The sequence below is a fragment of the Mauremys reevesii genome, linkage group 2 (assembly GCF_016161935.1).
Source record: "Mauremys reevesii isolate NIE-2019 linkage group 2, ASM1616193v1, whole genome shotgun sequence".
In the NCBI taxonomy this organism is placed as follows: Eukaryota; Metazoa; Chordata; order Testudines; family Geoemydidae; genus Mauremys; species Mauremys reevesii.
Window position 1 is genome coordinate 82,404,068 of NC_052624.1, and position 18,290 is coordinate 82,422,357.

The 18,290-nt window shown below is 43.5% G+C and overlaps 1 protein-coding gene across 3 annotated transcripts in view; it reads left to right on the forward strand.

Moving 5' to 3' along the window:
* TRAK1 (trafficking kinesin protein 1) overlaps positions 1–18,290 on the forward strand; it is a 136,099-nt gene that overhangs the window by 21,726 nt on the left and 96,083 nt on the right. For all 3 annotated transcript variants that reach the window (XM_039524010.1, XM_039524011.1, XM_039524013.1), the window contains exon 2: positions 15,992–16,186. The gene's annotated coding sequence lies outside the window, so the exon portion shown is untranslated. The remainder of the gene's footprint in view (positions 1–15,991; positions 16,187–18,290) is intronic.

Consider the following 18,290-nt stretch of genomic DNA (forward strand, 5'->3'; position numbering starts at 1 on the left):
AAAAAATCCTCTAAACAGCACTTTTTGAAGAATGAACCTAGGTTCATAATATAAAATTTAAGCTATGCTAAAATACCCAACTTCCTTTCCATCTCTGCCACTGCCCCGTCCACACAATAAAAAAACAAACAAAAAGAAACCCACCCAAAAAACTTGAAGCAATCATTCCCTTTCTCAGGACGCTGCCAGGATGCAGGAATTGATGCCACTGCATGGTTAGGAAGGCGTACTTCTGAAACACTTAGGAAATGCTCATATGCAAAATATACTCTGGGCATTCAACAATCACAGCCAAAAAGGAGCAAAAATATTTCTCTGAAGGAAAAGCAAATCCTTAAATGTGAAGTGTAATTAATTGCAGTGATAATTGGCTGAGAGGGTAATTCATTGAAGTGACAGCAGTAAGCAAGTGTTAATGTGTTCAGTGTTTAGGCACATTTTCAAACAGAAACAGTTTTCTCTGAAAATAAAAAGGAAAGCGTATTAGCCATAAATTCTGCCCTCTGCTGCAGTGAGGTGGAAAGTTAAGGAAACAATATATTAAACAAGACTTTGAGCCAAACACTTCCTGAGATGCTTATAACTTTATCAAAGACCCCCACACACACACACTTTTTTAACAAAAGGTTCATCACCAATTAATGGCTGTTCCTTTTGTGCTGAGTTTTATGTTAAACATTTGATTTAAAGGTTTAGACTCTAACACCAGGGAAACAGGATATGTAAGAGAGGGGAATTCTGACCCCTTGTGCATATGCATTATGGCAGTCTTTAATTAAGTAAACACACACTAGTTTTCCTACAGAACCCCTGCCTAATTTAGTGCCAAGGGTGGATGCAAGAGAAGAGTTGAATTAAGGTTGCTCGGGCACCCATAAATCTGACCACTTCCTAAAAATAATCATTTAATGAAGTTTTTTGTATATAATTACAGATGTTTATAAATATATAATATAGTGTATCTGAAAATCAATTTTGTGAATGAGTACTCACTCCATTTCTGTTCCCAGCTAGTGTTCCTAATTCCCATTTTTGTATTAGTTTTATGTTATATGCAGTGAATCATAACTGTGCCACATTTGCATTAAATTGTGAACAGTGTGAAGTTCATTTAACGTTTTATGTTGCATGAGACTGGACTTTAGCCTCCATGCAGTAACACTGCTCTACTGAACAGCTTGCTTTTAATTAAATGAAAATTTCAGCGCTTGTTCACCGAGTTACTTTTTCAGGTAAGATTTTGAGATTGTAAACTTAACTGGTTCCTTTTTAAAAAAAAAATATTTTAAGTTATTTGTTGGCCTTGGAATATAGAGAATAACTTTTATCCAAAGCTTGTGTTACAATTATTTTGTTGGAGTGAGGGTGGGATGGGACAGGGAAAAACTGGTTGGGAAACAGAATAGGAGGCTCTATACAGAAGAATAGCTGTGAATTCACCCAATCCCCCTGCTTTCTCTTGCCAGTCTTTCTTCCCTTTCAAGAGGTCTTCTTTTTCTTATACCTCACCATTTCATCTCTCTCTGCCCATCCTTCTTCATAGGATTTTCCCCTTTCTGCCTCCTGTTCTTTTTACTTCTTTTGGAATATTAGTGATTATACAAGAAAAGGGAGAGTAAGAAATTGTGACAAGATTTTATGAAGTTCTGATTCCTCTGTGGATAATACAGGGTGGTACTGATACAGATCATGATCCCCATTAGTCTAAAATTGGTACAGAAGAAAGGAAAATAATGTAAAAAGGCCGGTTAATTTTCTTTTTCTTGTTGGCATATCTGTTTTCAAGAGGCAAGTAATGATCATATGTGCAGATAGTGAAGCAATTAATAGATTAGTGTCTAGCATCTACTGCTGCCCCATAGATTTGACGTGGATACAATAGGTCTGTGTAAGCTGCTGGACCTGCTGGGGAAGGCAAAAATCACACTTCAGACAATGGCACAGGTCTCTTCTGAATGCTTTCTTTATTAACAAAGATTCAGAACAGCACAGCATGTCCCCATACTTGCCCCCAAACATAACAGATCTGCGGGAGACCCTAGACCTGCCTCCAGACCAATACTGGTCCCTTTCCCCAACCTGCAATTTCCAGGCATCATGGCTGTATTGGGGCTGTGGTGCCAGGAACTCTCCTAGCCCACCTCAGTCTCCCCTTCACAGGTGGTGGTAATCCGGATCCACAGAAAAGACAACACAGCCTAGTTCTGTGTTGTTTTGATGGTGTTTGCCCACTCATCCTGTCATAAGTAGTTAGTTAAGGGTTAAGTTCTACCTGTAAAGGGTTAACACAGACCTGGTGAAACACCTGACCAAAGGACCAATCAGGGAAGAGAATTTGAAAATCCCAGAGAGCGGGAACTTGGGTCTCTGTGTTTTTTGTTCTGTGTTCTTAGCCGTCTGGAACTACACCAGCCCAGACGCTTAATCAAGTCTGCTCATCTTTCTGAACTAATTTCTTCTATTCAAGCTAGTGAGTATTAGAAGTACTTAGAATTTCATCTAAGAATCCTGTGTCTGCAATTCTGTGTGTTTGTATTGATTATTCGTAATTTTGCCTGTATTGTTTGTACTGAGGAAAAGGGAGAAATTTCTCCAGGGATTAATAAGATTAGACCCTATGAATGTCTATCTTGGATTCATAGAGATTGTGTATTTTTTTCTTTTTTTATTCTTTTAATAAACTCTTTTAGGTTCAGGACTTGGTTAAGTTCCTTACCTGTGGATTCAGGGGAAGGAAGCTAGGCGTCACTCTGTGGAGACAAGGGTTGTCTCCAAGCAGAGAAAGCAGGGAAGGGAGAGGGAAGTGAAAGGAATCTTTCTCCCTCTGTGATTTGATCTGTGCTTCCCCAGGAAAGTCTCTGGAAGGAGGAGGGGGGGGAACAGAGGGGTGTCTCGATTCACCGAATCAATCGAGTGGTGGCAGCGAAAAGGAAACCTACCCTAAGGGTTAGGGTGGAGGGAGAATACATGCGGGTCCCCATCTTTGAACCCACAAGCTCAAAGTGGGGGTGAGACCCTATGACATGGTGGCAGAACAATAGAGAGATGTAACACACAATTTGCTATACACAGGATTAATTACCCTTTCTTTACTCAAGTTATCATAAACAGGGAGGGGTGTGGCCAGCACCCCAAGGCACAGACATGACGGAAACAAGTGACCAACTAGAGCTTGCTCGATTGCAATTACAAATCCTGGAAGCCAAAGAGAGAGAACACAAGATGGCGATGGCAGCCATGGAGGCAGACCAGAAAGCCAGAGTGGCCGACCACATCAGACAAATGGAATTAAGAGAGAAAGATCTGGAAATCCAGATGCAGGCTCTGGAAGTAGAAAAGGCTAAGCAGAATAATCCACCACCCCATCCACCTACTGATCAAACTTCTCGGAAAAAATTTCCCGCCTACAAGGCAGGGGATGATGTTGAGGCCTTTTTAGAAAACTTTGAGAGGGCCTGTATTGGATATCATCTTCCTAAAGAACAATACATGATGGAGCTGAGGTCACAGCTCAGCGGACAATTATCCCTGGTGGCAGCTGAAATGCCTAGAGACCACATGGACGACTTTCCACTGTTCCTAACCAAGGCCAGACTCAGAATGGGCATCACCCCTGATCACGCCCATCAGCGTTTCAGAGCCCAGAAATGGAAACCAGAGATGTCATTTCCAGAGCACGCTGCTTACCTGGAAAAACACTATTTGTCCTGGATATCAGGATCCAAGGTTGAGGAGCTAGACGACCTACACCTCCTGATATTGATGGAGCAGTTCCTAGATGGTGTTCCTGAGAACATTAGACGCTACATCCAAGATGGTAAACCAGAAACTCTCACTGAGGCAGGAGAGATTGGAGCCAGATGGATGGCATCGGTAGACAACACGAAAGCTACTGCCAAAGGGAGCGAATCACACAAGGTACCCACCGAGACTAAACCTTACCATCGAGGGCCAATCAAGCCCACACCTACAACCCAAGCACAGTCACACCCTACCTCTTCTTCTACCTCACCAGTTTCCAGTAAACCAACACAACCCCGTGACCCATCAAGTGGGCGATGTTTTGGATGCAATGAACTGGGGCATATCAAAGCCAAATGCCCAAAGAACCTGAACCGGGTCCAACTCCTTGCACCTGCACACCAAGGAAACCCGGAATTAGATATCTCTCAAATACCCGTATGCTTTAGGGAAACTTTGAGAGTGGACGGAAAGGAGGTTATCGCATGGGGAGAGACTGCAGCACATATGTCAGCTATCCACCGAACCTTCGTGGACCCCAAATTCATCAACCCGAAAACCAAAGTGACAGTTCGCCCCTTCATGTCAAAACCTGTGACATTACCTTCAGCGCATTTACCTGTCCAGTACAAGGGCTGGTCAGGGACGTGGACTTTTGCTGTCTATGACAATTATTCTGTCCCCATGATTCTGGGCAACCACTTGGCCCATCACGTTGAGCCACCAGAAACAGAGGGAGTGGTTACACGCAGCCAAGCCAGACGAGCTGCTGCACCCATCCCTGTTCCTCAGCCATCCACCGAGACCTCGCCGGTGTTACCAGAGAGGGTGGAACCGGCTCCCATACCAGCAACTACAGCAATCATAATACAGCCAGTCCCAGGGCCGGAACTGGAAAAACCAGCAGACAACCCTACCCTAGAGGCTCAGCCGGAGCCTGAAATAACACCTCGTGGACCAGCGGAGAGCGGTTCACAGTCAACAGAAACAATCTCATCACCTACATCACTTCCAGAGGAACTGGTGTCTCCCGCCTCAAGGGAACAGTTCCAGACTGAGCAGGAAGCCGATGACAGCCTCAAGAAAGCATGGGCGGCGGCACGCAGCAACCCACCGCCTCTCAGCTCCACTAACCGATCCCGGTTCGTTGTGGACCAAGGACTTTTATACAAGGAATGTCTTTCTGGTGGACACCAGGAGGGCTGGCATCCTCAAAAACGGTTGCTAGTTCCGACGAAGTACCAGGAAAAGCCCTTAAGCTTAGCCCATGATCATCCCAGTGGCCATGCTGGGGTGAACCGAAGCAAAGACAGGTTGGGAAGGTCCTTCGACTGGGAGGGGATGGGCAAGGACGTTGCCAAGTATGTCCGGTCTTGTGAGGTATGCCAAAAGGTAGGAAAACCTCAAGACCAGGTCATGGCCCCTCTCCAGCCACTTCCCATAATTGAGGTCCCATTTCAGCGAGTAGCTGTGGATATTATGGGTCCTTTCCCAAAAAAGACCCCCAGAGGAAAGCAGTACATACTGACTTTTGTGGACTTTGCTACCAGATGGCCGGAAGCAGTAGCTCTAGGCAACACCAGGGCTCAAACTGTGTGCCAGGCCTTAACTGACATTTTTACCAGGGTGGGTTGGCCCTTCGAGATTCTAACAGATTCGGGAACAAATTTCCTATCAGGGACCATGAAAGACCTGTGGGAAACTCATGGGGTGCATCATTTGGTTGCCACCCCATACCACCACTAAACTAATGGCCTAGTGGAAAGGTTTAATGGAACATTGGGGGCCATGATCCGCAAATTCATCAATGAACACTCCAATAATTGGGATCTAGTGTTACAACAGTTGCTGTTTGCCTACAGGGCTGTTCCACATCCCAGTTTAGGATTCTCACCATTCGAGCTGGTGTATGGCCATGAGGTTAAGGGGCCATTACAGCTGGCAAAGCAGCAATGGGAGGGGTTTACACCTCCTCCAGGGACTAACATTCTGGACTTTGTAAGCAACCTTCAAAACACCCTCCGAGACTCTTGGGCCCTTGCTCGAGAGAACTTAAGAGATGCTCAAGCGGAGCAAAAGGTCTGGTATGATCGACATGCCAAGGAGCGGTCCTTCAAGGTAGGAGACCAGGTCATAGTCTTGAAGGCGCAACAGGCCCATAAGATGGAAGCATCCTGGGAAGGACCATACATGGTCCAGGAGCGCCTGGGAGCTGTTAACTACCTCATAACATTCCCTGATTCCTCTTTAAAGCCTAAAGTGTTTCATGTTAACTCTCTAAAGCCCTTTTATCCCAGAGAATTACAGGTCTGTCACTTTACAGTTCAGGAAGGAGATGACACTGAGTGGCCTGAAGGTGTCTACTACGAAGGTAAAAGAAATGGTGGTGTGGAAGAGGTGACCCTCTCCACAACCCTGCAACGTCTGCAGCGGCAACAGATCAAGGAGCTGTGCACTCACTTCGCGCCCTTGTTCTCAGCCAACCCAGGACAGACTGAGCAAACCTGCCACTCCATTGACACAGGTAATGCTCACCCGATTAGGACCCCACCCTACCGGGTGTCACCTCATGCCAAAGTTGCTATTAGACAGGAGATTGACAACATGTTGGAGATGGGTATCATCCGCCCTTCTACCAGTGCATGGGCATCTCCAGTGGTTCTGGTTCCCAAACCAGATGGGGAAATACGCTTTTGTGTGGACTACCGTAAGCTAAATGCTGTAACTCGTCCAGACAACTATCCAATGCCACGCACTGATGAGCTATTGGAAAAGTTGGGATGTGCCCAGTTCATCTCTACCATTGACTTAACCAAGGGGTACTGGCAAGTACCACTGGATGAACCTGCCAAGGAAAAGTCTGCCTTCATCACCCATGCAGGGGCGTATGAGTTTACTGTGCTTCCGTTCGGACTGCGGAATGCACCTGCCACCTTTCAAAGGCTGGTGGATGGTCTACTAGCAGGATTGGGAGACTGTGCAGTTGCATACCTCGATGATGTGGCCATTTTTTCTGATTCATGGCCCGAACACCTAGAACATTTGAAAATGGTTTTAGAGCGCATCAGGCAGGCAGGACTAACTGTTAAGGCCAAAAAGTGTCAAATAGGCCAAAACAGAGTGACTTACCTAGGACACCAGGTGGGTCAAGGAACCATCAACCCCCTACAGGCCAAGGTGGAGGCTATCCAACAGTGGCCTGTCCCAAGGTCAAAGAAACAGGTCCAATCCTTCTTAGATTTGGCCGGATATTACAGGCGATTTGTACCACACTACAGCCAAATCGCTGCTCCACTAACTGATCTGACCAGAAAAACCCAGCCAAATGCAGTTAAGTGGACTGATGAGTGTCAGGAAGCCTTTATCCAGCTTAAGGCAATGCTCATGTCTGACCCTGTATTACGGGCCCCGGACTTTGACAAACCCTTCCTAGTTACCACCGATGCATCTGACCGTGGGGTAGGAGCGGTTCTAATGCAGGAAGGACCGGATCACAACTTCCATCCTGTCGTGTTTCTCAGCAAGAAGCTGTCTGAGAGGGAAAGCCACTGGTCCGTCAGTGAAAAAGAGTGTTACGCCATTGTGTATGCCTTGGAAAAGCTACGCCCATACGTTTGGGGACGGCAGTTCCAGCTACAAACCGATCATGCTGCACTAAAGTGGCTTCATACTAACAAGGGAAACAACAAAAAACTTATCAGATGGAGTTTAGCTCTCCAAGACTTTGATTTTGAAATTCAACACATTTCAGGAGCTTCCAACAAAGTTGCTGATGCACTCTCTCGTGACAGTTTCCCAGAATCTAGTGGCGAAAAAGTGTTCTTTACATGTTATATGCTTAGTAGTATATGTAATAGTGCATGTGTTTATTACGCTGTTGGTTTTACAGGTTAGGAGGAAATCACCGCCAGTGCTCCCACTGTTGGTGATTTGGGGGGCGTGTCATAAGTAGTTAGTTAAGGGTTAAGTTCTACCTGTAAAGGGTTAACACAGACCTGGTGAAACACCTGACCAAAGGACCAATCAGGGAAGAGAATTTGAAAATCCCAGAGAGCGGGAACTTGGGTCTCTGTGTTTTTTGTTCTGTGTTCTTAGCCGTCTGGAACTACACCAGCCCAGACGCTTAATCAAGTCTGCTCATCTTTCTGAACTAATTTCTTCTATTCAAGCTAGTGAGTATTAGAAGTACTGGGTAATTTCATCTAAGAATCCTGTGTCTGCAGTTCTGTGTGTTTGTATTGATTATTCGTAATTTTGCCTGTATTGTTTGTACTGAGGAAAAGGGAGAAATTTCTCCAGGGATTAATAAGATTAGACCCTATGAATGTCTATGTTGGATTCATAGCGATTGTGTATTTTTTCTTTTTTATTCTTTTAATAAACTCTTTTAGGTTCAGGACTTGGTTAAGTTCCTTACCTGTGGATTCAGGGGAAGGAAGCTAGGCATCATTCTGTGGAGACAAGGGTTGTCTCCAAGCAGAGAAAGCAGGGAAGGGACAGGGAAGTGAAAGGAATCTTTCTCCCTCTGTGATTTGATCTGTGCTTCCCCAGGAAAGTCTCTGGAAGGAGGAGGGGGGGGGGAACAGAGGGGTGTCTCGATTCACCGAATCAATCGAGTGGTGGCAGCGAAAAGGAAACCTACCCTAAGGGTTAGGGTGGGGGGAGAATACATGCGGGTCCCCATTTGAACCCACAAGCTCAAAGTGGGGGTGAGACCCTATGACACATCCCTAACCCTCCCCATCTCCAGCCAGACCTCTACTCAGATAGCCCTGACATTTGCGAAGTGTGCTTCGGAGTGGCAGCATGGGGTGCCAAAGATCTGACTGACTTTAGCAGCCAGGCAAAGAAAACTGGTTTCCAAATAATTTATGCCATGCAGCTGCTCAAAAAGGTGTCTTGGGAGGGTGAAAAAAAAATTAAACAGGTGAGTACTGCAGATTGCTAGTCCTACTGAACGAATGATAGGGGTATATCCTGGACTTTCTCCTCAAAACATACTCTGTGGTATCTGAAAAGAGATAATCACTATGCTCTCAAATGAACTCTCACAGGAAAATAAGACAAAAACAACATATCACCTCTGTGTAAACACTTTTCACAAAGTGATCACTCTATAACTATGTCTTACCTATAAGTCCCTTCATCCTCAAAGGAAACCTGCACAGCGCTTTCAAAAGACAAGCCTGAGAGCTTAAATTCATAACTTTGCTAGACACTAAAAATCATGGTCTTAATAAAGACACTGGTTTTATGCCTTATTACAACAATCTAATCCACTAACTCCCCTTTTTTATCCTATGACTACAGGCGTGTCAATGGGCCGCTTCACCTTGAATGCTCCCTTAGAATATGTATTAACTACATATGCTAAACTAGCCCTTGGATCTTACATTTAACAGTGACACTCTTAGTACTTTTTCCCAGACCTGAGGAAGAGCTCTGTGAAGCTCAAAATCATGTCTCTGTCTCTCACCAAGTTGGTTCAGTAAAAGAGATTTTCCTCACCCACTTTGTCTCTCTAATTCTTTTAGTTCATTTACAGTAAGCCTGTTTAAACACCAGGTGGCAATATCTACCATCATGATATTCAGTAGTCAGATGGGAGATAATTTGAACCCTGAACTAAAGGGCTGGCTTGGTTTTGTTTTTGTTAAATAGGATTCAGAATATTTTGAATCCGAATTAAGGGGTGACCTGAGATGAAATGACTGATTTATTCTCTACAAGGGGTGTCTGCAATTTCTCGGTTATAGCAGGGATGAGTTGTGCTCTGTTACTGAAATCCTTTGAGATACCACCCGAAGATATATGGTGCTCTATAAATGTATTTTTCTGTGTCTCTGTTGTTATTTCCAAGCAACCAGGGGTTCTGGGAATCCTCAACTGGAAAATCTTTAAAAAACAACACACCACACCACACAGCATTTTCAGAGAATTAAAAAAATGTAACAAGCTTACTCTCCAGCCACTTTATCTCTTGGAATAGGGTTCCCTATATCTTTGTCTGTGGTGTGGCACCTACCTGTATATCCCCTTTCTCCTCCCATATACCTCAGTCTTGGCCTGGGCAGAAGGAGTTTCTTCTTGTAGTCTTTCTCCTCTCTCACACTATTTTCTTTCACCTCCCCTTGCCCTATTTTAGTAATTACCTATCCCAGCTGTTCTCACTCTGGCCTTGTGGAGAGCAGCCTGGTCATATGATACTGGCTTCGGTTCTTGTGCTCAACTGCTAAATGTCACTAAAAGACAGCTTAAAATATACATTTAATATTTTCCATGCTGCAGTTCTGTAATTCCCCCAGGGATGTGTCACAATTGTGCGGGGGAGAACAGGGTGGGGATATCCAAGAGACCGTGAGTCTGGGGCAAGGGAGGAGGTTTATGTGATTGTGAGCATGGATAGCGTATAAGACTTGCACTCTAAGATGTGGTCCATGGTATGAAAAGATTTCAGAATGATTGCTTGAATTTCTAATTAACTCCCTTGTCACCATTCTCATTTCTCACGGTCTCTCCCCTCTAGTTTTTCCTTCCATGCCTTATTTTTTTCTCTCTCTCCTCTTTCCACTGCCTCCTCCCCTGCTGTCAGCCATGCAGAGATTAAGCACACATCCTGAAAGACCCCGTCTGACTCCCCTGTTTTCACCTCGTGGTCCTTACAGACTGTCACCAAGATTTTTTTCAAGAAGTGATGCAGTAAATTTTGGAATTAAGAGAACTTGAGAGAACTAAGGTTTCAGAGTGGTAGCCGTGTTAGTCTGTATCCACAAAAACAATAAGGAGTCCTTGTCTCGTTAGACTGACCTCACACTTTGTAGGCAACTCTCATCTTTTCATGTGCTGTGTATTTATACCTACTACTGTATTTTCCACTCCATGCATCTGATGAAGTGGGTTCTGGCCCACAAAAGCTTATGCCCAAATACATTTGTTAGTCTCTAAGGTGCCACAAGGACTCCTCATTGTTTTTGAGAGAACTAACTTTCAGAAAATGCTCAGCACTCACTCTGAAAACCAGGTCCTTTTATAAGGATGCCTCAGGAGGAGCTCCCCAAAATGGAGGCCCTCAATCACCTGGTCGCTTGTGAAAATCTTAGTCACGTCTTACCCCACAGTCTGTATGGTAGCGAGAGAAAGGAATGCTGTAGACCCAGTGTATGGATTGCTGGATGCAGAGAGTACAGCAGCCCAGTCTAGTGACTTTCCACGTTTGAGATTTTTCCCTGTTGAGAACCAAATCATTGCTGTTCCCCACACACTGCTGCCAGCATGTCCTATCCAGCTATTAAGAGCATGTGTGGAGGAGGAGGAGCTTATCCCATTGCATGCCACAGAAGTGATGGAGATTGGGAAAGCCAGTGGTGACAAATTGCTGGAGGTGGAAGGAGGCTGGAGGAGAACTTGAATAGTCTGCTGGAAAATTAAGAAAGTAGGGGAAGGCCTGGGCACCCTCTCCCATTCTGCCTCTGTTCTTTCCCATTCTCTTCTGTTTCCTTTCAGTCCATGTCTCCATTCATTCTGTCCTTTTTCTCTAGCCCCATCTCCTGCCTACTAGCAGGTCTCTGTGGATGCTGGCTTACTTCTCCTTCACTCTACCACAGCTGCTCCATGCTAAATTTGATCCGGCTGGGGAAGCATTGGGACCAGAAGAGAATCAGCAGCCTATGATCCCAGTGCCACAATAGCCCCTCCAGTGTCAAGAAGGAGGAATTTCAGGGGAAACCCTGCTCAATTCTTGCAGCACCACTAGATGAATGATTTTCTGGTGGTGTTGTATGAATTCATGGCATGGAGAAAGGGGTGCTGCATGTGTGTACATCATACCTAATGCATGACAGCTTTCAACTTTGAGAGAGACAAGCATGAATAATTACAGAAATAATCAATGTGAGGTGAAAGGTGTCAATAATGGAGACTTCTGCAAAATGCAAGAGACTTAGCAGCTCTCAATTTCTTGTGCTAGTACCTCCTCATACTTTTTATTTTTAAAGTAAGGCCATGTCTATGCTACCACTTATGTCGGCAAAACTTATGTAGCTCAGGAGTGTGTCAAAGGAGCCCCCCCTGTGTGACATAAGTTTTGCCAGCATAAGTGGTGGTGTGCACAGTGCTATGTCAACAAGAGAGCATCTCCCGCTGACATAGCTACCGCCGCTCGTGGAGATGGTTTTATTACTGTCTACGGGAGAGCTCTCTCCCCTCGGTATAGAGCGGCTACACAAATGATCTTCCAGCGGTGCAGCTACATCAGTACAGCTGTAAGCTCACTAGTGTAGACATGGTTGGATAATCAGCCACACATGGCATAGGTACAATGAATTCATTATTTGGCAAACAAGAACATTCTCTCACTAAATAAATGTGGTTACGCTGTCTTTAAAGTTTACTTTCCTTTTTGAGGTCAAGTTACAGCAGAGAATCACACATTTGTAATCGATATAAGGATCCCAGAAAGTTTTATAGGATGTACCAAGACAGTCTTTATAATATATGGTCCAACTTTATTTTTTTGAACACCGTTTACGGTAATGTTCTATTGAATAAAGTCATTATTACAGTAAGATGTTTAATCTACATAAAGCTAAAGAAAACATGATAATTTAGGATAACAGGAAAATTACAATGGAGAGTTTTGATTCCCAGAAGATATCTTGGTGAGTCCATAATTCAGCAATCTGATCTCATAACTAAAATTTATTTGAAGTGATCAGGGTAAAGAAGAGAGAAGTATTTTTGTTAATGAGCATTTGTGATGTGCTTCTAGAGAATTATTTTTGTAATCGTAGATGTTGTATTCTAAAGTTCCCTGTTTTTCTTTAAGTTGAGTTGTGGGGACTTCTGCAGTAGGAATAATCTTTCTCTTTTGGAGAAAGAGACCTTAAATGAAATTGGATGTGCATACATTATACATCAGAAAAGAAAACTAGTAAATATTTGGTGAAAAATAAAGAAATAGATGGAGTACTAGGACCATCAGTGTGGTTTAAATGGTGTAAAAATTGTGGGAACATGCATACTTTCTCCAGCTGTAAACTGCTAGAATTTTTTACTTTTGTTGATCGAACAGTGTTGGGTGAGAAATATCCCAGTGATATGGTTTAAAGCAGCTCAGTATTCATAGCTCTATAAACCTGTACATGTACGTTGGTGTTTTTTGCATGTGATAATACTGGGTCACATTATCTATCACTGATTACTTTAAAGAATCTAAATTATTTTTAAGCCTACAATAAATCACGTCCTATTGAGGCTAGTATAAAAACCATAATAACAGGGTTACAAAAGGTGAGTTTAATGTAGACCAGCAGGTATTTTTAGAAGTTCCTCATGGGATCCTCCTGCAATCAAATAGTTATAGCTGCCAATATGTAAAAGAGAGCCTCACGTTTTTGCCAATAATTGAAAGAGGCAGCCAAGCAAGAAAGAAATATCCTCATTTACCAGAGTGATTTCAAACCTTCAGAGAAATTTTGTTTCTCCACCTAATTTAGTCTTCCAGCAGGACTGGAAGGAGCTGAGGCCCTAATTTTGCAATTTGATGTACATGGGCTGCCCTTTGCACTTGCAAAGAGCCTCATTAAAATCAGCAAGGCTGTGCATGGGTACGAGTCCACCTATATGGATCTCATGGCAGAATTGGGGGCTGGTTTTGTCAATGCAAGGTGGAACATCTGATGATGAAAAATAACAGGTAACAGTAAATTCACTGAAGCAGTCCAGTGTATGTTCTATGTTCTAACTTCTCTCAACAAACTTTGGACCTAGTTACCATATGGGACAGAGAACTTGTAAGCATCTGCTTTAATACATGGCCTGACTTTAGTTCACAGCATGGCCTGACTTTGCTGACTATAGTTCAGGTCTCAAGTCTTGCATCAGGCCCAGTGCTATACTGTCTGTCTGTCTGTCTGTCTCTCTCTCTCTCTCTCTCTCCCCTCTCCACTTCCCTCCAATCACCCTCCCCCCGCTTTACAGTGAGAGCTGGTAAAAGACTTCATGCTCAAATGCAGTGCTGAATGGATGGTCCAATGTAGAGTGGAGGATTGCCAGTCTACAGAGAGTTTCATGGTGATTTGATGCCATCCTGCACAGCGGTTGCAAAATTTTGTGAGGAGCTAATTTCTGTTTGTGACATAAGCATAATAATAAGCTAGTCTCTATGTGTTGCCTTTTTGGCCTATTGTGAACAGTAAATATGTTGGCTCTTGTTAAACACTAGAAAAGTGGAAGAGTCACTCAGAGATTTGTGTCTTGAGTTTGGCCTTCCCCTCCTCTCCAAAGTTTAGCTTAACGTGTACAGTAATTTCTGTTGTTTGCAAGTGAACACATATTGTCTAAATGAATCAAACCATACAAACCCTTTCTCTGAAACACACTGATTCATAATGGGCATATTTCTAAATGGGTGTAGTGCATTTATATATGCAATATTCTCTGTGTGAGCAATAGAGCTTGGCACTGTTTCTGGAGTGACATATTTATGTGAACTAAAATGGGTAAGCAGCATGTCCTACCAATAGCCTGGTTTTACTTAAGCTTATGGATAGCAGGGTAATTCAGATTGTTTGACGACCGCTCACTTTCACATCTTCCACCCTTTGGTAGCACATCCTTGCCAGCTTCAGCCTTATGGTTAAAATCAGAGGCATTTTTTGAAAATGTAACCTTCAGAATTAGGGGAAAAACAGAACAGTGAAGAACTAAAACTATGAAATGTCTCTCTTATATCTTTCTTCCCGATGGCTTGTAGAGATATATTCCAGTGAAAAGCTGTCTGTTACTAGCTTGGAGGGTTGCATCATGGTGATGAGGTCACTTCTGCCTAACAGGATTGGTTTATTTACAGTAAATTGTGAAGTGAGTCACTGCCCTACCCGTACCAAATTCTGAGAGCTTTAGCATTGGTTAAAGATAGAATTCAGGGGCCAAAAATTTCATATGTACACAGCATGTTAGTAGTTCATTAAACAGTGTGCAGGAAAGGCAAGTGGTAAACAGATTTTGGTAATCCCCATCGAGAAGAAGGCTTTGTGTTCCAACTTCCCATTTTCATATTTTTGCTTCAGCTATAGAATTCTGCCCTATCGATCTGAAAATGCTATTTAGTGCTCTGCCTTTTTTCTAATTAAGAAGCAGGACATTTTGTCAGTAATTTACAATTTAAATTTACAAGTGAAATGTGTGGATCTTGATCAATGGAAAAACTGAGCTATAGGCAACAACATGAAATTCAACAAAGACAAATGTAGGGCGTTAAACTTAGGGAGGAAAAAACCAAATGCACAAATACAGATTGGAGGATAACTGACTTCGCAGCAGCATTGCTGACAAGGATCTGGGAGTAGTGGAGTGGTGGTTCACAACCTCAGCGTGAGTTGTCAAAGCAGCACTGTTGCCAAAAAAAATAATAAAAAGGCAAATGCAGTTTGGATTGCATTAACAGAGGCATAGCACACAAATCACAGGAGGTGATAGTACTGCTCTACTCAGCGCTAGTTAGGCCTCAGCTGGAGTCCTGCATCCAGTTTTGGTCACTGCTGCAAAGAAAGGATGTAGAGAAACTGGAAAAGATCCAGAGGTGAGTGACAAAAATGATCAAAAGAATGGAATGCAAGCCATGGGAGCAAAGGCCGAAGGAACTAGATATGTTTAGTTTTGAAAAGAGGAGATTAAGGGGGGGGGACACATGATAGCAATCTTCAAATACTTGAAAGGCTGTCATAAAAGAGAGAGAAATTGTTCTCTCTTGCCACAGTGAGCAGGACAGAGGGTAGGCAATGGGTTCAAACTACAGCACAGCAGATTTAGATTAAGTCTCAGGAAAATCTTCCTAACTATAACAACAGTATGACAATGGGATAGATTGCCTAGGAAAGTCGTGGAAGCTCCTTCACTGAAGGTTTTCAAAAAGAGGCTGGATAGCCATCTGTCTCGCGTGGTTTAGACACAACAAATTCTGCATCTTGGCAGAGGGTTAAACAAGATGACCCTTGCAGTCCCTTCTAATCCTATGGTTCTATGATCCTATGAGTTGCCAACCCTGTGCTTACACACCTCTTGTTTCTCCTGTTACCAACCTCACTCAGTCATGCATTCCAAACCAATGTGTATTGCTAACTGTTCTTTTTCAGAAACTCTTGCCAGTATTGAAGTAAACTGACATGCTTGCCTGGCTCATGTTAAAACATAAGAGCTCAGTTATTTGAAGTAATTAACATGGTCTATATTTTTCTTTTCCTCCTTTCAGATGTGTGCAATAGTACTGATCTTCCTGAAGTTGAAATCATCAGTCTGCTGGAAGAACAGCTGCCCCATTACAAGCTGAGAGCAGATACAATCTATGGTTATGACCACGACGACTGGCTTCACACGCCTCTCATTTCTCCTGATGCCAGTATCGACTTAACAACTGAGCAAATAGAAGAGACGCTGAAATACTTCCGTAAGCAAGAATATGGCTTATAAATTAATGCTGTCTGTCACAAGGCCCTCAGTATAGCAGCTATGGTTAGGAATCAGCATGAATGGCATAGGACCAAGATACATGTACACTTTAAACCAGCCTTCTGTTACAATGCTGTGGCAAAAGAAATAAATACATTAATAATGGCTCAAAAGCCAGTCTATTTCCTGTACCAGTATTACAGGTTCCTGATGGGTGGAAAGTAAAGTAAATATTAAAGAAAAGATTAGAACATACAAAATAGCAATTGCACTTGTACTTTGTACATGCAAAGCTTCATCCTAGAGAAATGTTCTTGATTATCTCCCTGGATTAAATTATATTTAGGGTGAGAAAGTAACAAAGACTCTTACATGAAAAATTCAGTAAAAAAAACCCTAAAAACACCTAAATCTCAGATCCACACCTCACTTAAATTTCCAGATGGTTGGAAAGTCCCTGAAATATCTGGAGTTTGAATATATGTGGCTATGCATTTTGTTTAAAGCTTTTTAATCAGCTGTAGGTTAACATAGTCTACTCATGTTGAAATGACTTATCCATTCCACAGGTTTAATGTAAAAGCTTCTAAATGTTGGGTGAGTGAAGAAACTTCCAAGTAGTTGCTTTTGTTTTTGTTTAAAAAAACATACTTTCCCTTTAAATGAGAACTTATGCAAGAGGAAAACCAGGAAAAAATGTTTGACCAAAAAGAAATGTATGTAACTTTAAATTCCTGGATTTCGATTGGTATAATTGGAATGTATTACTTTTGCTTTAATTCTCTAAGGTGGCAGTTGCAATTTCCTGATACCAAGCATCAGCATAAAATTCAGACAACTGGGCCTAGACTTGCTGCCTACTATATTTGCGTTTTTTGTTTGCTGACACAAGTAATAATGTTGCAGCTTAGGCTTCTGGGAGAGAGAGAGAGAGAGAGAGATGCAATTCTGGACTGTCCTATAAGAATTGAAGTTAGTAGCAACCCTAAAGGGATGGTCAGTTCACAGAGTTTGTCCTTTCATCTTTTTATTTTGCTGCCCAGTTTCATGACATTGCAAACAGTGGCTGACCATTACACCTGTAGGAATAGCTCCTAGCTTAGTGTTCCGTTCACTCTTGTCTAAGGGAAGGGTTTTCAAAGTGAGGGAAACCTACACAAATATATCCAAATAGAAATCCTCTTGCCATCCTAATGATGTTTTTGTCACTTAGTAATTCAGCAAGAGATTTGTGATGAAATAAAGGTTCTTCTTCGAGTGCTTGCTCATGTCCATTCAACTTAGGTGTGTGTGTGCTTGCCACATGCACCAATCCCGGAAGTTTTTCCCTCAGCAGTATCCATAGGGGACTGGCTCTGGCACCCCCTGGAGCAGCGCACACATGTCACGGTATATAGGGCACCGCCGGCTCCCCCCACCCTCAGTTCATTTTTGCCGCCAGTGACAGGGCTAAAACTGTTGCGTTCTTGTTCGTACTAATTTGTTAATCCTTGTATTATAGTGTATATTGCTGTCTGTTACTGTTAGTAAATCCCTTAGCTATAGTTAGAGACTTCATAGGTCCCAAATGGGCCTTTGCCTCGGGACGGGGCATGCCCTGGTCTCCAGGCTTTAGGCTCTGCGATCACTTCAAGAGGCCCATGCCCGTTAGTGATCCACACAGCAGCTGTCTGCGTTGCTTGGGCAAAGGGCACATTAGTGAAAAGTGCAAAATTTGCAAGTCCTTCCAGCCAAGGACTAAGAAGGAGCATGACATTCGTTTAAGAGTGCTCCTTATGGAGTCGGCCCTCACCCCAGCACCAGAGTAAAGCTTCAACTCAGCACCGAGCACCGTGACCTCGGTACACAGCGCCCCACTGGGACCGTCTGCTGGCTGGCACTGGTCCCCATCTGTGGCTCTGGCCAAGAAGCCCAAGAAGATGGTGCGAGGTTGGTCTTCAACCTGCTGCAAGGGAAAGGATAAGACAGGGTGCAAGCAAGGTCCCGGGCCGGGCAAGTCTTCACCCACATCGGGATCTCAGGCCCAAGCTCTGGTGGAGCGGTGGAGCCCAACCCACTCCTGCCAGCCACCCCGGATAGTGGCAGAGGCCTCTGTCAGCTCC